This window comes from Belonocnema kinseyi, chromosome 5 (assembly GCF_010883055.1).
Source record: "Belonocnema kinseyi isolate 2016_QV_RU_SX_M_011 chromosome 5, B_treatae_v1, whole genome shotgun sequence".
NCBI classification, from domain to species: Eukaryota; Metazoa; Arthropoda; class Insecta; order Hymenoptera; family Cynipidae; genus Belonocnema; species Belonocnema kinseyi.
Window position 1 is genome coordinate 104374764 of NC_046661.1, and position 7080 is coordinate 104381843.

The window sequence follows — 7080 nt, forward strand, 5'->3', positions numbered from 1 at the left end:
TACTACTACTACTACTACTACTACTACTACTACTAATTCTACCTAAGTAGGGAATGCTTAGGATGGGCAGTGTCAAATTCTTACTGACTAAAACCCCCCCTTACGCCAACCCATTTTCCTGGAACCCATGTGCATTATTTCAGAAACAAAGGGTTCAGGCTTCTACACCGTACTTCTGTGTTTTCCATATTTATCTGCTTGATATGTGGCTTGCCACAGCTGGTCCCCCCTCCAGTGGTACGCGTCGTCCTCTGTAGAAGGGAAAGCTGTCTCTTCTCGGACCGTCAGCCTTTTGCACTGTGGGATAATCTGTTGTTTTGCTAAGACTTTTTACTTCTTTAACTACTTTTTAAGTGGTGCGCGTCGTCCTTAGTAGAAGGAACAGATGTTTCTTTTCGTGCTCGTCGGTCTTCGGCACCATACGGAAAAATGTTTCCTCTTGCGAAGAACTGTTTCAAAGTATTCCGCAATGATGTTCCAATTGTGCTCTGAGATAAGCATCAGAGCCACAACGTTTTTTGGCGTGATGTTGCCGCTGAGTTGTTCCTGGGTGGCTTTCGTGGCTTCAACCCATCAATCGCACCTGAAAAACAAACGTCCGACGTCGTCGACAGCTTTCTCTATACAGTAGATACAGCTTGGTATGTCCTTTTTGTTCATTTTGTGCAGGAATGCGTACTGTAAAAGCCGCTTTGTCCACTTTCCTCTTTTTCCGCTATCCAGCGCTGGTTCTATTGAGAGAGGCTACGTTTTTTTATCCTCTTTTATCTCGTCGGAGTTTCCTTCCAGTCTTCTTCGTTCATAGACCCGCTTCCACTCGATAGCTAGAAGCTTTATGAGTGGAATTGATGCGATAACCAAAACGGCTGTTTCAGAGGTTGAGCTGTATGCACTTTAAACCCATAAGGCTCCTTTTCTAGCCTAAATGCTATCTGAAGACCATGGTCTCCATCCAGTTACTTACTTTAGCCGAAACTACGGCAACCCTGTTTTTAATTTAATCTTTGCTTTTTGCCACTATCGCTGCAGCTAAGCCATCGGCAAAGCCTTCCAGTGTTGTGTGGTTTGGTAACTCCATGGTAAGGACCCCGTCATATAACACGTTTCACAGATCCGGGCGTAAGACAGATCCCTGCGCAACACCAGCAGTGATCTTCTTGTGCCTAACCCTCTCAGTAGTGAGTTAGTACAGTTTCCTTTTGCGGAGGTAATCGTCCACTATCCTTCTTAGATACCCTGGAACCTTTAGGTGGGTTTCCAAGGCTTCCATGATGTCAGCCCATCGTACCGTGTTAAAAGAATGTTTGACCGTGAACTTTAATAGGACGCAAGCGCTCTTTTGCCTGTTATTTCCTTCCCAGGCTTCCTGTGTTTTCTGAATGACGTCGTTAATTGCACCGATTGCTGTCAATTTGCCCTTTCGAAAGCCCTCTGGTTTTTGGCTAAACCACCGGCTGCATCCACTGCTGCTTCAAGTCTAGTTTGAAGCAGTTTTTCGTATACATTTCTCGCTGTGTCAAGCATGTATAACGAACGATATGACGCTGGTGTTAAGGGCGGGCCCCTGCCCTTGTCAAGAAGAACAAGACGTTGTAAATTCCAAACAGAGGCGAAGATACCCACTTGCATGCATGCATTGTGAATAACTAGAAAAAGGGTTTAACATCCTTTTGATATTATCACAATAACCTCGGATGGTATAGCCTCAAGTCCAGGTGCTTTCCTAATTTTTAAACTGCTTACAACTTTGGAAAACTCGTCAAGAGTAAAAGGTGGTTCCTCCTCCGAGATGAATTCCACGTTTTGTCTTTTCGGGTGTGTTGGGAAGAGTGCGTTTCTGGTCGCCCTCCTTAGATTCCTGTAGTGAATTCCTTTTTCTTCTATCCGAAATCTGGGCTCTAATAATTACATTGTTGGGTAGTAACTGGTTAAAGGTAACGAAGTTACTCTAAAAGTTAAGTTACTTATAACTTCTTCAGTAACTTTGTTACTTTTCGAAAAAAGTAACTGTAACGTAACTTAGTTACTATTTTTCCGGTAACTGATAACTGTTTTAAGTTACTTTTTCATTACTTTTTTTTTGTATATCCTTTTTTAATGCTTCTATACGAAGGATGAGAATTTTAAAAATTGAGCGTTTCCGAAACTTTAAAAAAACCTGAAGAAAATTTTGTAGCCTGGCCAGGTTATGCACGGTTCTTCGATTTCCACTCGAAGGAAGGGAATACTGACAAAGTAAAGTGCAAGTTATGCATTATTCCCAAAATTCTAAGTGGTGACAAAACTTCGACGGCGAATTTCAGAAAACACGTAAAGGTATGTTATGTTTTGAAGTATAATGCAGTTTTTATGCATATCAGGTTATATTTAGAGATTATTTTAATTCCGAATATTATTTGTTAAAAATATTTGTCTGATAGATTAAAATTTTATTATTTTCATGGAAATCTGTTTAACATAGTATATAAGATGGAAACAAAATTGATAATTGGTATCACCCTTTCAAAGAATTTTCTTTAACAACACATTTCAAAATGCCAAAATTTCATCATCTCCAACTCCGGCGAGTTTTTAAACAAACTTATTGGAATATTTCGGGTGAAGTATTATTCAATTAAACTAAACGTTAATCAGTATTTTTTATAATCAGCGGTAATTGTACATTTATATATTTCGCTGATTGATTCTTGGGTTTACTGTGAAAATTAAACGACAAAAATACAGGGTTTGTCCGGAAAGTAATAGAACTGATTTTCTTCCGCCGCGACTGTACTTCAGAGCGTGCGCGCACCGACTGGATTTGGTAGAGGGCGTTCCTAGCTAACGAACGAGCGGCTGGTCAGTTGTCTCCGAACACTTGGAGAGTCAGGACAGGCATTTTCACGCGACGTGTTTCTGTGAGTAGTGCAAGCCGAAAATGCAGCATTCGTTAGAGCAGAGGTACGCGATTAAATTCTGTGTGAAACTCGGTAAATCTGCGACAGAGACGTTTGATATGAACAAGCAGGCTTACCCAGATGTTGCTTTAGCAAGAAGTGGTGTGTTTCGGTGGCACCAGGCCTTTTTGGAGGGCCGGGATGATGTCGCCGATGAAGACCGTGCTGGAAGACTTTCGACTTCGACAAACACCGACAATGTGGCTCGTGTGCCCAAAATTTTGAACTTAGACCGTCGACTGAGTATTCGTTTAATTGCCCAGATGTTAAATTTATCAAAATCTGTGGTTAATGACATCGACAAGACATCGCAGCCGACTGGAAGTTGCACCACGACAACGCCCCGGCTCCTGTGATCCCAGATCTGAAACGAGATGTGGTCCAATACTATGACAGGGCTATGTCCGTGTGAATATAGTAGGAGACGCTGTAAATAACTGAGTTGCTGACGATTCTCATGATTTGAATAGATCGCGCGCCTCTTGTTATGCGTATATTTTGAGGTTATGTTATTTTATGTATGAAATATAAATTATACAAATATTAGTACTATTATATATATATACGTATATTAATAATGATAATATTATAAGAGTCTTATTTATATCTTGATCCGCATTTGAAAGAAATTAAAGAAATTGGCGATTTTGGAATTCATCTCCTTTGGATAAAAACTCAATTATTTGATTGAAAAATTAATTATTTTGTTGAAAATGTAACTATTTTGTAAAAAAGTCCTCTTTTCTACCGAAAGTTCAACTACTTTTTTAAAATTTTTATTTTTTTTTATTTGAAGGTTCATCTCTTTCGTCGAAAATACATTTTTGAAACTGGCAATTAATCAATAACATTTTTGGTTAAGAAATCATGTGTTTTGTTAAAAGGTCGTCTTTCTTTGTAGAAATTAAATTGTTTTATGGAAAATTTATACTTTTTAATTAAAAATTACATTTTTCGGTTGAATTATCAACTATAAATATTTTTTGGTTGTAAGCGGTTCTGTTGTAAATGCAACTATATTGTTAAAAATTAAAACCCTAATTTTTGGGTGGAAATACTCTTTCTGCTGGTAAAATTAAATAATTTCGTTGAAAGTTCATGTATTTTATTGGAAATTGACCTTGTTTAGTAGAAATTTAATCTTTTTGGTTGAAAATGTATCATTTTTGGTCAAAAATACAATTGTTTGGTTAAAATATCAACGGTACATCTTCTTGGGTTTAAAAGTCGATTATTTCACTAAGAGTTAAATTACTTTGTAAAAAAAATACGTATTTTAACAAGATTTTTTAATTATGGTTGAAAATTTAACTATTTCGTTGAAAGTTTAACTCTTTCATTGAAAACTCATATTTTTCGTTGAAAATTTGTTTTTTTCTTGTTAAATTTAATTTTTTAGTACAGTTTGAAAATCACAGTTGAAAAGTAAACTTTTGGGTTAAAAATTGATTTATTATGTTGAGATTCATCATTTTAGTTAAAAACTGAAAACTTAACTGTTTTGTGAAAAATTTTTCTGTTTGAATGAGTTCAACAGTTTTTAATAAAAAATGTAAGCCTTTTTGGTTGAAAATTCATAATTTTAAATAAAAATTCATCTCCTTCGTTAAAAAATTTAAGATTTGGTTGAAACTTCGTTTTTTTTAAGTTGAAAATGAAACTGTTTTGTTACACCGTTCGATTTTAAAAATTTTCAACTCGTAAATAAGACTTTTGAGTTTTGGATTTATAAATAAAAATGTAAAAATTAATGATATAAAGCGACTTAAAATAAAAGAATTCAATTTATAATTTAAGAAGTTTCCAATTAAAAAAGAATTGTAATTAATCCATTTTTATTGATCAAAATGATTCAGTCTTTAACATTAACAAAATTATTTATTTATTCTTCAATTCAAAGCATTGAAAGTAAGTTTATATTTTTTAACCAGAAGTGCTTGAACTATTCCGTTTAAAAATAAGTTTACACTGTTTTGTAAAAAAATAATCTTTTTGGCTTTGAAATTCAACAATTTAAAAAAAATCCTTATTGACTGAAAAGTCCACTCTTGTTTAAAATTAATATCTTTTTGGATGAGTTCAACAGTTTTCAATTAAAAATTCAAACTTTTTGTGTTGAAGATTTATCATTTTAGTTGAAAATGTAATTATTTTGTTGGAAATTTGTCATTCTCTTTTTTTTAGTAGAAAATTCAATTATTTTGATTTTAAGGTAATTTCTAACATTTTCAACTGGAAAACTAAAATTTTTATCTCTAAATAATAATGCAAAAATATTAATCTGGAACAACTTAAAATAAAAACAATGTAACTTTTATTTTAAAAAGTTTTTAGTTAAAAAATTAATTTAATCGTTCAATTCTTAATGTTACGAACTGAAATTTTTTTGAATTATTATCATTTTGAACCTTAAAAATAATAACGTAATTTGTATTTTTTAACCAGAAATATTTAAAATGTTAAAGTCATAAAAATTTTAAAATTGTAATTTCGTATTTTAAAATAATTTAATTTAAAAAAATGTAAAATTAAAAGGTGTTAAAAGTTTGTATTTTATACGTCTGAATTATTGAGAGTTTAAATGAAATATTTCTGAATTAAAAATTTGTCAAGCTTCAGTTTTAAAATTTTTAAATTCAAAGGATTTCCACCTCAAAAAAATCATTTTCAGATTTAAAATTTTGAATTTTCTAATTTCATCCTGAATTTTGAATTGGAACAGGAAATTTTTCAAAGTAATTGTATGTATTTCTGAATTGGATCAGAGATTTTTTGAAAAAAAATATAATTCAGATCTGGGACAAGCCATTATAAACAACTATTAAAAACCATACAAATTTGAATAGAGTGGTTCGAAATAGAAGCCTTGAATTGTTAAAATTGTAATGAGCTAAATTTTAAGTTTGAATGCTGCAATTTTAATTTAGAATAATATTCTAAATTAATTTAAAACTTGAAATTATTTGAAATAATTGGAAACACGATGTTAATTTTTGGAGATTAAAAAAAAGCTTTTGAGAATTGTAAAATATTTAAAAAGAATAACAAAAATTGTTGTGATTGCTAAGAAAATTGAAAATGATTTTTTAGTTTGAAAAATTAATTTTAAGCGAGTATTTGAAAAGATTAAAAAAATTTTTAAAAAAAGGAATCAGGACGATTTTAAGGCAATTTTTTTTATTTTGCAGTCTTTTTAATTTTAGGAAAAAAATCTAATTAACACAGTAAATCAATTTTCAACCCAAAAGTTTACTTTTCAACAAAATTAATTAATTTTCTAACAAATAATTGGTGTTTTAACTAATACAATTTACAGGATAAAGTTTCAACCAAAAATGGAAAGCACAATTTCCAGATAAAAACTGTGCTACAAAATTGAATTGAACAAGAAAAAAAACGAATTTCCAAGAAAATTGTTAAATTTTCAAGGAAAAAGGTGAATTTTTGACCAAGTAGATTAATGTTCTATAAAAAAAACGATTTTCCAACTTTACCAATATATACGATTAATTTTTAATCAATCATGTAACAGTTACATTTTCAGATAAAGATAAATCATTTCTAACAGAAAAAATTAATTTTAAACAAAGTTGTTAAATTTTCTACCAATCACATGAATTTTGGACCATGAAAATTGATGATTTACAAAAAAAAAACAAATCTTAAACGAAATACATGAATTTTTAAAGAAATTATTTAATTTTAAAGTGAAAAAGACGAATTATCTACAAAAAGTTGAATTTTTTCAACGAAAAATATGATTTTTCAATGAAAGAGTTAAACTTTCAACGAAATAGTTAAATTTTCAACCATAATTAAAAAACCTTGTTAAAAAACGAACTTTTTTTACAAAGTAGTTCAACTCTTAGTGAAATAATCCACTTGTAAACCCAAGAAGATGTACAATTGATATTTTAACCAAACAATTGCATTTTTGACCAAAAATGATACATTTTCAACCAAAAAGATTAAATTTCTACTAAACAAGGTCAATTTCCAACAAAATACATGAACGTTCAACGAAATTATTTAATTTTGCAAGCAAAAAGAGTATTTCCACCCAAAAATTATGGTTTTAATTTTTAACAATATAGTTGCATTTACAACAGAACGACTTACAACCAAAAAATATTTATAGTTGATA